The sequence below is a fragment of the Pan paniscus genome, chromosome 15, assembly GCF_029289425.2.
Source record: "Pan paniscus chromosome 15, NHGRI_mPanPan1-v2.0_pri, whole genome shotgun sequence".
In the NCBI taxonomy this organism is placed as follows: domain Eukaryota; kingdom Metazoa; phylum Chordata; class Mammalia; order Primates; family Hominidae; genus Pan; species Pan paniscus.
Window position 1 is genome coordinate 24,631,283 of NC_073264.2, and position 13,490 is coordinate 24,644,772.

Below are 13,490 nucleotides of genomic sequence, written 5' to 3' on the forward strand. Positions count from 1 at the left end.
CCATGTGTGGTGGTACATGCCTGTAGTCCCAGCTACTTGGGAGGTCGAGGCATGAGAATTGCTTGAACCCGGGAGGCGGAGGTTGCAGTGAGCTGAGATCATGCCACTGCACTCCAGCCTGGCAACAGAGCGAGACTCCATCTCAAAAATAATTTTCACTAATTTGCCTATATTAAAAGTAAATATTAAATAAGCAAATTAAAAATTATTTTAAAAAACAAATATAATTAAAAAATAATAAAAAATATTGTATAATAAAGAATTTCAAACATTCCCCAAAGGAGAGAGAATAATACAATGAACTCTCATGTATCAGAATCCTCACCCAGATTCTACAATTATCAAGATTTTGCTATGTTGTTTTATCTACCTATTTCCCCCTTCTATGTCTTGTCTTCTTTTTTTTTTTTGAGCAACATGGCTGTTTATTTCACCTGGGTGCAGGCGGGCTGAGTCCAAAAAGAGAGTCAGCGAAGGGAGATAGGGGTGGGGCCATTTTATAGGATTTGGGAAGGTAATGGAAAATTACAGTCAAAGGGGGTTGTTCTCTGGTGGGCAGGGGTGGATCTCACAAAGTACCTTCTTAAGGGTGGGGGAGATTACAAAGTACATTGATCAGTTAGGGTGGGGCAGGAACAAATCACAATGGTGGAATGTCATCAGTTAAGGCTGTTTTTACTTCTTTTGTGGATCTTCAGTTACTTCAGGCCATCTGGATGTGTACGTGCAAGTCACAGGGGATGCGATGGCCTGGCCTGGGCTCAGAGGCCTGACATTCCTGCCTTCTTATATATCTTGTCTTCTTTACTGAAATGTTTAAAAAATAACTACAGACATCATGCTATTTCATCCCCACATATCTCAATAAGCACCTCTGAAAAAAATTATGGAATTGTCTTACATAACTCAAGGCCATTATCACACCTAATGAAATTAACAATAATTCCTTGGTATCAACTAATATCCAGTTTATAATCAAATTTCTTCAAATATCAAAAAAGGTCCACATACTGGATCCAAGCGTGGTGGCTCATGCCTGAAATCTGAGCACTTTGGGAGGCGGAGGAGGGTGGATCACCTGAGGTCAGGAGACCTGCCTAGCCAACATAGTGAAACCCCCGTCTCTACTAAAAATAAAAAAAATCAGCTGGGCGTGGTGGCGGGTACCTCTAATCCCAGCCACTAGGGAAGCTGAAGCAGGAGAATCACTTGAACCTGGGAAGCAGAGGTTGCAGTGAGCCGAGATCGCACCATGGCACTCCAGCCTGAGAACAAGAAAACTCTGTCCAAAAAAAAAAAAGGTCCACGTACCGTATGTAAACACTATACTCTAGCTGGTAAGTCTGTTTCTCATGGTATATGGATTAATAGTTCTCAAACGGCTTTACATATGTACTGGGGCTGAACAAATAAGTAAATGTATAGTGGATTTTGGGAGGAAGGGTTTTCACTATCAGAAAGAGAAGTAACATATAAGCAAGAAGGGAAAAATAGAATGAGCCCTTGGGTAGTGGATTAGAGTTGGTTAGCTAGCTTGGTATATATATAGACAGAAATATGTGTATATACATGAGTCGGTATACACACAAATATTACCTAGTGCTATACCTCACGCTGTCTACTGAGAGGGCCTAGAGGCAATGACACCCCCATAGCAATGGGCACATCTTGTGTCCAGATTTTGGTTTCAAAATACTGTGAACTCTGAAAATTTGAGACAGGTCTCAGTTAATTGTTTATTTTGCCAAGGTTGGGGACATGTGTCCGTGACAGCCTCAGGAAGTCCTGAAGACCTGTGCCCAAGGTGGTTGGGGTACAGCTTAGTTTTATACATTTTAGGGAGGCATGAGACATCAATCAATATATGTAAGAAGTACATTGGTTCAGTCTGGAAAGGCAGGAAGACTTGAAGTGGGGAGGAGGCTTCCAGGTCACAGATAGGTGATACACAAATGGTTACATTCTTTTGAGATTCTGTTAGCCTTTCCAAAGGAGGCAATCAGATATGCATCTATCTCAGTGAGCACAGGGGTGACTTTGAATAGAATGGGAGGCAGCTTTGCCCTAAGCAGTTCCCAGCTTGACTATTCCCTTTAGCTTAGTGATTTGGGGGCCCCAAGCTTTAATTTCCTTTCATATTTCCCCCCTTTCTTTTCAAAAATCTTTTGGAGAAGGCATTTTACAAGAAAATGAATCTCTGGTCTCAGGTTTCATTTGATCTCTCATGGCAAGGATGGTTTATTCCTAGACAGGTAGGTCCCGAACGATGATTTTTAGCAGGTTGTGAAGTCTCATGTCCTATGAAGGAAAAATAGTGGGGAGGAAGGGAGAAAAAACAACAACAAACAAAAGCACGTTCTTGGAAAATCTATATAGGCCACATTTCTCTGAAGTCTATAGTCAGTAAGCAGGTACGTAAATTGGTTGCTGTTATTTTCTTCTGAAGTTTAAGTTGTTTAGTCTCAGTTCGCAGGGCTTTAAGAAAGCACAGCTTAGTTTTCAGTGACTCCTAATTAGGAAACATGGGAAAAAAAGAAGGGAAAAAAAAAGAAAAAGTTGAAAACATTATTTTGAAGACTTGTAGCCAAGAAACAATTAGAATTCAGCCCAAACTGTAGAACATAATAAAAAATTTTAAAAAAAAATTAGGCAAGACTAGACTCTAACAACGAGTGTACTATCGTCTTGAAACATTTTTTTCTCTGTCTCTCTAGTTTCCCATTTTACTAAAGATAAATCATGGTAGGATTGGTTTGCTTATTATGCTTGGCCAAATTATTTGTATACAGTTCAGCAAAAATAATTATTTTTTACATGGGCTTTTAAATGGGCTTTGATGAAACTTTGTTCCATAGGACGCATCTCAGATAAGATTTTAAAGCTGAATCCAGCCATGAATTTGTGCCATCAAATACCTACAAGTTGCGTGAATTTCCTCTCCCCCAACTTTTTTTTTTTTGAGACAGATTCTTGCCCTGTCACCCAAGCTAGAGTGCAATCGCATGATATGGGCCCACTGCAACCTCTGCCTCCTGGGATCAAGCAATTCTCATGCCTCAGCTTCCCAAGTAGATGGGATTACAGGTGCGTGCCACTGTGTCTGGCTAATTTTTGTAATTTCAGCAGAGATGGGGTTTCACCATGTTGGCCAGGCTGGTGTCGAACTCCTGGCCTCAAGTGATCCACCCACCTCGGCCTCCCAAAGTGCTGGGATTACAGGTGTGAGCCACTGTACTTGGTCTGAATTTCCTCTCCTCTTGAGGATCCAAGATAAATCTGGGGCTTCTGTGCCTGTCAGAAAGTGATATTCTTTACTTACCGCAGGCCAGAAACCCTGTACACGGACTGTGTACACAAAATATGAGGCCAGTTTTTCCAAGGGCTTTATTGGCTTCTTAAGTCAAGTTTGATTCCTTATAGGAAAGTGCACCATTCCAGTCAAAGCCTTGGTAAAACTACCAGTTTCTTCAATTGTGTCCTGTTAAAAATGAAAACAGATTCTTATTGCACTTATGCAACTAACTGTATTGCCAAAAGTTAAGAAACTCACAAATAGTTTTCAAATTCTGGAGAAAATCAATTACAGAGAAGCAAATGTGCTCCAAATTTTGTTCATGGGAGTATACTAAATTGTTGAAAGCTGTCAATAGCTCAAAAGAAAAGTTTTAAGACTCTGAAAAACAGAATAAAGGATCAGCAACATTTTAAGCAAAAAGTCAAAAAGATTAGTTCAGTCCATGCAGTTAATTCCTGTTCTGCTTGATATTCATGAACATTTTAGCTCTCCATGAGTCTTGAAAGTTTTTTCTCTATTCTGATGTCACAATCTCCAAAGCTATCAGAAATCTGCATTCAAGAGCACCTGTTATAGTTTAATAGCTGGTTATAAAACCATCTTCTAAAGAGAACCAAAACAAGGCAACAATTGTCTGTGGATGACAAAAAGTTTTAGGGCAGCCATAGTCAAAAACATAATTGACAAGGGAATTTGTTACCTCTGTGGCACACAGTAATTTTAACTTAACAATTATTGTTATTGATAATGTACACTAAGTTATATTAGAATTATAAGTTTCTCATAATTTTGGAACACATACCAATAACATTTATACAAATACAGCTCAAAGAAACCAAATAACCATTTCATATTTGACAGTGCTTCCTGTATAATTTTTATACCAAATAAGCCAAATTATATTATTTTTGGACTTTAGGGAATGTAATATCTTAAAGGAGTAATTAGGTTAGAACAAGACATAATTTATAATTTAATTTTGGAAAGTTTGTCAAATATAAAAGGTTTAAAACACTTGATATTACAAAATAGGATTTCAGGTCATTGTAAAGTCATCTGTTTAACCAAAGTGGTAATTCAAGGATTTCAAAAATAGTGAAAACCTTCATTTATTGAGAGAGGGGGCTTAATTTTCTAAACCTGAAGCCCTAATAAAAACAGCATGGAGCCAATTCCACTTGCTTTTCCAAATTTTGTAAGCAATCTATAAAGTTTATTCTTGAGTATAAAATATAACTTCCATAAACCTTTTATAACCTTTATAAACTTTATTAAGGAGTTGGAGGCCGGGCACAGTAGCTCATGCCTGTAATCCCAGCACTTTGTGAGGCCGAGGTGGGTGGACTGCTTGAGGTCCGGAGTTCGAGACCAGCTTGACCAACATGGTGAAACCCTATCTCTACTAAAAATACAAAAATTAGCCAAGCGTGGTGGTGTGCACTTGTAATCCCAGCTATTCGGGAGTCTGAGGCAGGAGAACTGCTTGAACCCAAGAGGAGGAGCTTGCAGTGAGCCGAGATTGCGCAACTGCACTCTAGCCTGGGCAACAGAACAAGACCCTGTCTTAAAAAAAAAAAAAAAAAGCAGTTGGTTAATGCTTCACAAAAAACTTGTTAATCTAATACAGGGGTCCATATACTGGTTTTTGCATCAGTGTGTTTTTGACACTAATGATTAATTTATAGAGAAACTAAACTTATTTATCTTTCCAAATCGGCCCTTACAATCTTTGATCTTATGTGCCCACCTCTTCCGTGATAGTCCCTGGGCCTTGAGGAGTTGAATAGCTTTAATTTCTTGCCCTGTGTCTCAGGAATGCATTTTATTTTGATTGGCATCTTCTACAGGGCCTAAAGATGAGGCTTTAATTGCTGTCAGTGTTTAGGCTGGGTGTGATGGCTCACGCCTGTAATCCCAGCACTTTGGGAGGCCGAGGCGGGTGGATCACGAGGTCAGGAGATCGAGACCACCCTGGCTTACACGGTGAAACCCTGTCTGTACTAAAAATACAAAAAATTAGCCGGGCATGGTGGTGGGCACCTGTAGTCCCAGCTACTCGAGAGGCTGAGGCAGAAGAATGGCGTGAACCTGGGAGGTGGAGGTTGCAGTGAGCTGAGATTGGTCACTGCACTCTAGCCTGGGCGACAGAGCGAGACCCTGTCTCAAAAAAAAAAAAAAAAAAAAAAAAAAAAATTGCCGTGAGTGTTTAAAATTTAACAGGACTTGGTGTCCATTTTAGACCCAGGAGTTAAAGCCCTCTAACTCAATGTTACAAGGACTTTATTTTATTTCATTTTATTTTGTTTTTTAATTTTTCCATAGGTTTTTTGGGGAACAGGGAGTATTTGGTTACATGACTGAGTTCTTTAGTGGTGATTTGTGAGATTTTGGTGTACCCATCACCCAAGCAGTATACACTGCACCCTATTTGTAGTCTTTTATCTCTCATCCCCCCGACCCTCACCCCCAAGATCCCAAAGTCCCCAAAGTCCATTATATCATTCTTATGCCTGTGTATCTTTATAGCTTAGCTTCCACAGATCAGTGAGAACATATGATGTTTGGTTTTCCATTCCTGGGCTACTTCACTTAGAATAATAGTCTCCAATCTCATCTACCACAATTTCTTTATCCACTTGTTGATTGATGGGCATTTGGGTTGGTTCCGCGATTTTGCAATTGTGAATTGTGCTGCTATAAACATGTGCGTGCAAATATCTTTTTTGTATAATGACTTCTTTTCCTCTGGGTCTATACCCGGTAGTGGTATTGCTGGATCGAATGGTAGTTCTACTTTTAGTCCCCCCCTTTTTTTTTTTGAGATGGAGCCTTGCTCTGTCACCCACGCTGGAGTGCAATAGCACGATCTTGGCTCACTGCAATCTCCACCTTCCGGGTTCAAGCAATTCTCATGCCTCAGCCTCTCAAGTAGCTGAGATTATAAGTGTGTGCCACCACACCTGGCTAATTTTGTATTTTTAGTAGAGATGGGATTTCACCATGTTGGTCAGGCTGGTGTTGAACTCCTGACCTCATGTGATCCACCTGCCTCGGCCTCCCAAAGTGCTGGGATTACAGGCATGAGCCACCATGGTAGGCCTTACTTTAGTTATTTAAGGAATCTCCACTGTTTTCCCTAGTGGCTGTACTAGTTTACATTACCACCAGTAGTGTAGAAGTGTTCTCTGATCACCGTATCCATACCAACATCTACAGTTTTTTGATTTTTTGATTATAGCCATTCTTGCAGGAGTAAGGTGGTGTTGCATTGTGGTTTTGATTTGCATTTCCCTGATCACTAGTGATGCTGAGCATACGTTTGTTTGCCATTTGTATATCTTCTCTTGAGAATTGTCTATTCATGTCCTTAGCCCACTTTTTGATGGGATTGTTTGTTTTTTTCTTACTGATTTGTTTGAGTTCGTTGTAGATTCCGGATATTAGTCCTTTGTCAGATGGATAGATTGTGAAGATTTTCTCCCACTCTGTGGGTTGTCTGTTTACTCTGCTGACTGTTCCTTTTGCCGTGCAAAATAACTCTTTAGTTTAATTAAGTCCCAACTATTTATCTTTGTTTTTATTATATTTGCTTTTGGGTTCTTGGTCATGAAATCCTTGCCTAAGCCAATGTCTAGAAGCATTTTTCCAAAATTATCTTCTAGAGTTTTTATAGTTTCAGGTCTTAGATTTAAGTCCTTAATCCATCTTGAGTTGATTTTTGTATAAGGTGAGAGATGAGGATCTAGTTTCATTCTCCTACCTGTGGCTAGCCAATTATCCCAGCGCCATTTATTAAAAAGTGTCCTTTCCCCACTTTATGTTTTTGTTTGCTTTGTCAAAGCTCAGTTGGCTGTAAGTATTTGGTTTATTTCTGGATTCTCTGTTCTGTTCCATTGGTGTATGTGCCTATTTTTATACCAGTACCATGCTGTTTTGGTGACTATGACCTTATAGTATAGTTTGAAATCAGTTAGTGTGATACCTCCAGATTTGTCCTTTTTGCTTAGTCTTGCTTTGGCTATGCAGGCACTTTTTTCATTCCATATGAAGTTTAGAATTGTTTTTTCTAATTCTATGAAGAATGATGGTGGTATTTTGAGGGGATTGTGTTGTATTTTGATGGGGATTGTGTATGGTCATTTTCACAATATTGATTCTACCCATCCATGAGCATGGGGTATATTTTCATTTGTTTCTGTCGTCTATGATTTCTCTCAGCAGTGTTTTGTACTTTTCCTTGTAGAGGTCAACAAGGACTTTAAAAGCACGTATAGAAAGATACATGGATGAAATATCTTAGTTTAAAAAAAGTTTTATCTCAGTTTTTTTCCTAAGCAAACCAAAACTTAATAATAATATTTGGACTTTCTGGTTTGTCCGGAACATCCCTCCTTCTTAATCAACCAGTCATTTTTATTTTAGGACTAAACATTTACTATAAAAGATTCTTTCTCATATACAATTATTTCTCTTTAAGCTTTCTTACTACACACACAAAAAATCTCTTTATTTTTATAACTTTCTTTACTTCTGTTTTTTATTTCCTGGTTCCTTTTACCTTGTTTTATACAGAGCCTTTAAATAAGCTTGGAATTAGACAAAAATTTTTCTCTTTTTTTTTAAAAAAAGGACACCCTTTTTTTTTTTAAGCAAGAATGTTTTCCTACAATATATATTTATTGGAAAATACCCAAATAATAAAATACCTATTATTGAATTTAACTTTATTTCTAAATTGTGACCAGTTTGTCTGCAAGTATTTATCCCATTACATTTACCTAATTATTTTATTTTAATTGTTTACCTAGATTATTTACGAAAACTGTGATAGTCACGATTTAAAACTATGAAGCTGCCATTGCAAAATTATAACTGAGACAGTGGAAAAAGATTTGACCTAACTGACTCCATATTGCTCTTAACCTCCAAGCTGTCCTAGTTCATTCCTGGGCATAGGCTGAACTAACTTTGGGAAGGAACTGAGTTTATAGTTTAGCTTTGAAACAAAGACAATAACAGTCCTTTCCCAAAACAAACCTCCTTACTGTCTGTGGACCAGACTGTCTAAAGCCACAGGATTAGAAGTTATGGTAATCTTATTAAATTCAAAATGCAGCTATTTTTATTAAACCCATATCAATGTCTTATTTACTAAAAATTACACAAGCATAGATCATTCTGTTTTGGCCTGGGTTTATAGTTTTGTAACTTCTATGCCAAATTTTGACACCTTACATTATTTGGCAGGGATAAGTATGAAATTTGCTTGATTAATAATGCACACAAAGTGTATGCTGGCAATTCTTTAGATATTTCTAATAGTACTTTACCAGTAATTTTAAAGCTAGTTTATTTATTAAAGATTTTACTTATTACATAAACCTGAAAAAGCATTTGACTAGTCTTTTTTTTTGAGACGGAGTCTTGCTCTGTCAGCCAGGCTGGAGTGCAGTGGCAGGATCTCATCTCACTGCAACCTCTGCCTCCTGGGTTCAAGCCATTCTCCTGCCTCAGCCTCCCCAGTAGCTGGGATTATAGGTGCGCACCACCATGCCCAGCTAATTTTTGTATTTTTAGTAGATACAGGGTTTCACCACGTTGGCCAGGCTGGTCTTGAACTCCTGACCTCTTGATCCACCTGCTTTGGCCTCCCAAAGTGCTGGGATTACAGGCGTGAGCCACCGTGCCCGGCCTAGTCTTTTCTTTTTCAGTATCTGATTTACATGCATGTATTTTTCTTTAAGCCAATTAGTTAGAGCTCTTTCATATATTTTTAGTAGTGAAACATTTTGTACACAACACATAAATATATATAAAGACGTACTAGGCATGCCGACAGCAGTACATTTTATACATTTATAAAGACCCCCACCCCCTTTTTTTTCCCTATCTTAGACTGTCAGATTCTTGATAACCTGTTTCACAAACCTAGGCAGTTGTCAGCTAAATAGCCTTAAATTTGCACATTAAAGGAAACAACTCAGGTGAAAATCAAATAGCAAAATTTACATCATAAGGTAGAGAGAGAAAAAATGTGGTGGTGCTAGAGGGAGACACTTTTATTTTTCTCTGAGTCAAATTAAACATAAAATTAAACTATACTCTGTCTTAAAAACCCAAGAGTAGCCTCTGTTGCAGTAACTATTTTAGTAAAACAAACAAACAAACAAAAAATCAGGTGAAAACAGAATTCAGATAACTGAGAAGAAAAAGAAAAACAAACTTTCGTTAAAAAAAAAAGACAAGGTCTTAGAAGAGAAAAACAACAACAACAACAAACAAAAACATGAAGGCCTTTCAAATACAAACATGCACACATACACACACACATCTTGGGTGTGTTATCCTTTTAATTAAGCTGATTTTTAACCATTGAGCTGCTTAAAATTTTTTTTCTTTAAATCTTATTACCATATTTCAGCTAGGACAAAATGCTGCTATTTCAGAAGTACAGCCAACAAGAGTTAAGCGAAACTAACAATGATCACACAACATACGATTTCTGAGTGTTCTAAGTGTAAGTAGGAATTAACACCAGCTGGCTGGTAAATGCTAACTTTAGTCATTTAAAAGGAATTTGCAAGACAGAATCCCAAACCAGTTTCTTACCTAGTGATGGGTCTCAGGCTGTAGACTGCTCTCTACTATTCTAGAGGCAGGAAAAAAAAACCTCATCTCCCCTGTTGGAAGCCAGCTCAAATTCCATAAAGGAGTTACCTGCCTTTCATCGTCATGGAAGGAGGAAAACTTGCCTTCCTGTTGGAAGCAAGTAAAACTACAAAAAACAAAAAGAAGAGTTGTACAGCAAAATAAACTTTAGATCTCCACCAAATTTGGGGAGATCAGGCATTCTCTGTAGAGGGTATTTTCAGACCTCAGCAAATTGTCCTATTGGTTTGAGCCATAGAGTTAGCTCATGCTGGTACCAAGCACAGATAGGAGATTTGTCAAAGGTGGGGGGCAGCTCCACTCAGAATCCTCCCATGGTTACCAAAATGTGAATCCTGTCCTAAATTTGAGACAGGTCTCAGTTAATTTAGAAAGTTTATTTTGCCAAGGTTGAGAACACGCCCCCCCATGACACAGCCTCAGGAAGTCCTGACAACATGTGCCCAAGGTGGTCGGGGTACAGCTTAGTTTTATACATTTTAGGAAGACATGAGACATCAATCAATATATGTAAGAATAACATTGGTTCAGTCTGGAAAGGTGGGACAACTTGAAGCAAAGGTAGGCAGACTCTAAGTGGAGAGGGGGCTTCCAGGTCACAGATAAATGAGACATTGCATTCTTTTGAGTTTCTGTTAGCCTTTCCAAAGGAGGCAATCAGATATGCATCTATATCAGTGAGTACAGGGGTGACTTTGAAGAGAATGGGAGGCAGGTTTGCCCTAAGCAGTTCCCAGCTTGACTATTCCCTTTAGCTTAGTGATTTGGGGGCCCCAAGATTTATTTCCTTTCACAATAAGGGCAACCTGGGCTCCTTGGAGAAATGGCTTTTAGAGCTGGGTCAAGGAAAGCACGAGATGAGTGTGGCACATTTCAAAAGACTTAGGAGTCAGCCGGATGTGGTGGCTCACACTTGTAATTCCAGCACATTGGACGAGAAGATCACTGGAGGCCAGGAGTTTGAGACCCTGTCCCTCCAAAAATAAATAAATACATAAATTAGTCCAGAGTGATGGTGTGTGCCTGTAGTTCTAGCTACCTGGAAGATTGGAGCTGGAGAATAACTTGAGCCCAGGAGTTCAAGACTGCAATGAGCTATGATCACACTGCACTCTAGAATGGGTGACAGAGTGAGATCCTATCTCTAAAAAAAATGACATAGGAGTCAATCTGAAAGTGCTCTTCCATGGCCAAAGCTGGAATAATTTGAGCAACAAAATAAGTAGCATAGTATTGTTACAGGAAAGGGGCCCAGACCCAGACCCCAAGAGAGAGTTCTTGGATCTCACTCAAGAAAGAACTCAGGGTGAGTCCGCAGTGCAAAGTGAAAGCAAGTTTATTAAGAAAGTAAAGGAATAAAAGAATGGCTACTTCACAGACAGAGCAGTCCCAAGGGCTGCTGGTTGCCGTTTTTTTTTTTTTTTTTTTTTTTTTGAGACGGAGTCTCGCTCTGTCGCCCAGGCTGGAGTGCAATGGCGCGATCTCAGCTCACTGCAAGCTCTGCCTCCCAGGTTCACGCCATTCTCCTGACTCAGCCCCCCGAGTAGTTGGGACTACAGGCGCCCGCCACTACGCCTGGCTAATTTTTTGTATTTTTAGTAGAGACGGGGTTTCATCGTGTTAGCCAGGATGGTCTCGATCTCCTGACCTCGTGATCCGCCCGCCTTGGCCTCCCAAAGTGCTGGGATTACAGGCGTGAGCCACCGTGCCTGGTTGCCCATGTTTATGGTTATGTATTGATGATATGCTAAACAAGGGGTGGATTATTCATGCCTCCCCTTTTTAGACCATATAAGATAACTTCCTGACGTTGCCATGGCATTTGTAAACTGTCATGGTGCTGGTGGGAGTGTAGCAGTAAGGACGACCAGAGGTCACTCTCGTAGCCATTTTGGTTTTGGTGGGTTTTGGCCGGCTCCTTTACCGCAACCTGTTTTACCAGCAAGGTCTTTATGACCTGTATTTTGTGCTGACCTATCTCATCCTGTGACTTAGAATGCCTTAACCATCTGGGAATGCAGCCCAGTAGGTTTCAGCCTCATTTTACCCAGCTCCTATTTAAGATGGAGTTGCTCTGGTTCACACACCTCTGACAGTATTAGATTATAATCCAATGTATAAAATGTGTAAAAATATCTAATATTAGATATCCAATGTATAAAATATACATGCCTCCATACTGATATAAACAAATGATTGACTAAAAGACTAAATGGTGGAGTGGAAACAAATCTTTACAGAAGACTTTGACTTCCAAATTTTAAATAATATATGTAGATACTTTTTCTTGCAGGAGGTAATGCTTAACCACTTTGAGGGTAGGCTGGATTGAGGGACTCTCTTTCAAAGAATAGATGGAAAGGGAAAAATAGTAACTTTACAGTGGAGAAACCTGGCAACCACTCTCTTAAACAACTACTCAAAATTAATATCATCAGTTAGATATATGGATATCATGTACCCCTGATACAACATGATGACAGGGCACTTTGCCTCTGTGATTCTTTTAAAACATCTATGACTGGCCCGGTGAGGTGACTCAAACCTGTAATCACAGCACTTTGGGAGGCCGAGGTGGGCTGATCACTTGAAGCCAGGAGTTTGAGACCAGCCTGGCCAACATGATGAAACGCTGTCTCTGTTAAAAATACAAAAATTAGCTGGCATGATGTGTGTGCCTGTAATCCCAGCTACTGGGGAGGCTGAGGCAGGAAAATTGCTTGAACCTGGAAGGTGGAGGTTGCAGGGAGCCAAGATTGCACCACTGCACTCCGCCTGGGCAATAGAGTGAGACTGTCTCAAAACACGAACAAACAAAATAAACAAATACCCCTATGACTAAGTTGAATTATGATACAAGCATCAGACAAGCCCAAACTGAGGGACATTCTACAAAACACATGACCCATTTTCCTTAAAACCGTCAAGCTCATGAAACACAATGAAAGATTGAGAAACCGTCACTGACCAGAGAATGCTAATGAGACATGACAATGAAATGCAGTGCGGTATATAGGCTTGGACTGTAGAACAGAGAAAGGATATTAGTAGGAAAATGAGATTTGAACAAAGTCTGGAGTTCAGTTAATTATAATGTGCCACTGTTGGTTTCTCAGTTTTGACAAATATCACATAGAAATGTAGGATGGGGTGGGCGTGGTGGCTCACGCCTATAATCCCAGAACTTTGGGAGGCCGAGGCGGGTGGATCACGAGGTCAGGAGTTTGAGACCAGTCTTGCCAACATAGTGAAACCCCGTCTCTACTAAAAATGCAAAAAATTAGCTGGGTGTGGTGGTGTGAGCCTGTAATCCCAGCTACTCAGGAGGCTGAGGCAGGAGAATTGCATGAGCCCAGGAGGTGGAGGTTGCAGTGAGCCAGGATCACGCCATTGCACTCCAGTCCAGGTGACAGTGTGAGACTCCGTCTCAAAAAAAAAAAAAAAAGAAAAGAAATGTAGGATGATAACATTAGGGAAAACTGAAACTGGGGGAAGGATATCCAGGAACTCTCTGTACTACCTTTGC

General features: G+C 39.7%; 1 long non-coding RNA gene across 1 annotated transcript; it reads right to left on the reverse strand.

Annotated features, from left to right (window-relative positions):
• Positions 1-1,722: 1,722 nt before the first annotated feature.
• On the reverse strand, positions 1,723-11,990 carry LOC106635467 (uncharacterized). Its single transcript, XR_001338791.4, has 3 exons — positions 9,905-11,990; positions 3,320-3,478; positions 1,723-2,509 (listed from the first exon to the last, which is right to left on the reverse strand). It is a non-coding gene; the product is annotated as an uncharacterized LOC106635467 (long non-coding RNA).
• Between the last annotated feature and the right edge of the window lie 1,500 nt (positions 11,991-13,490).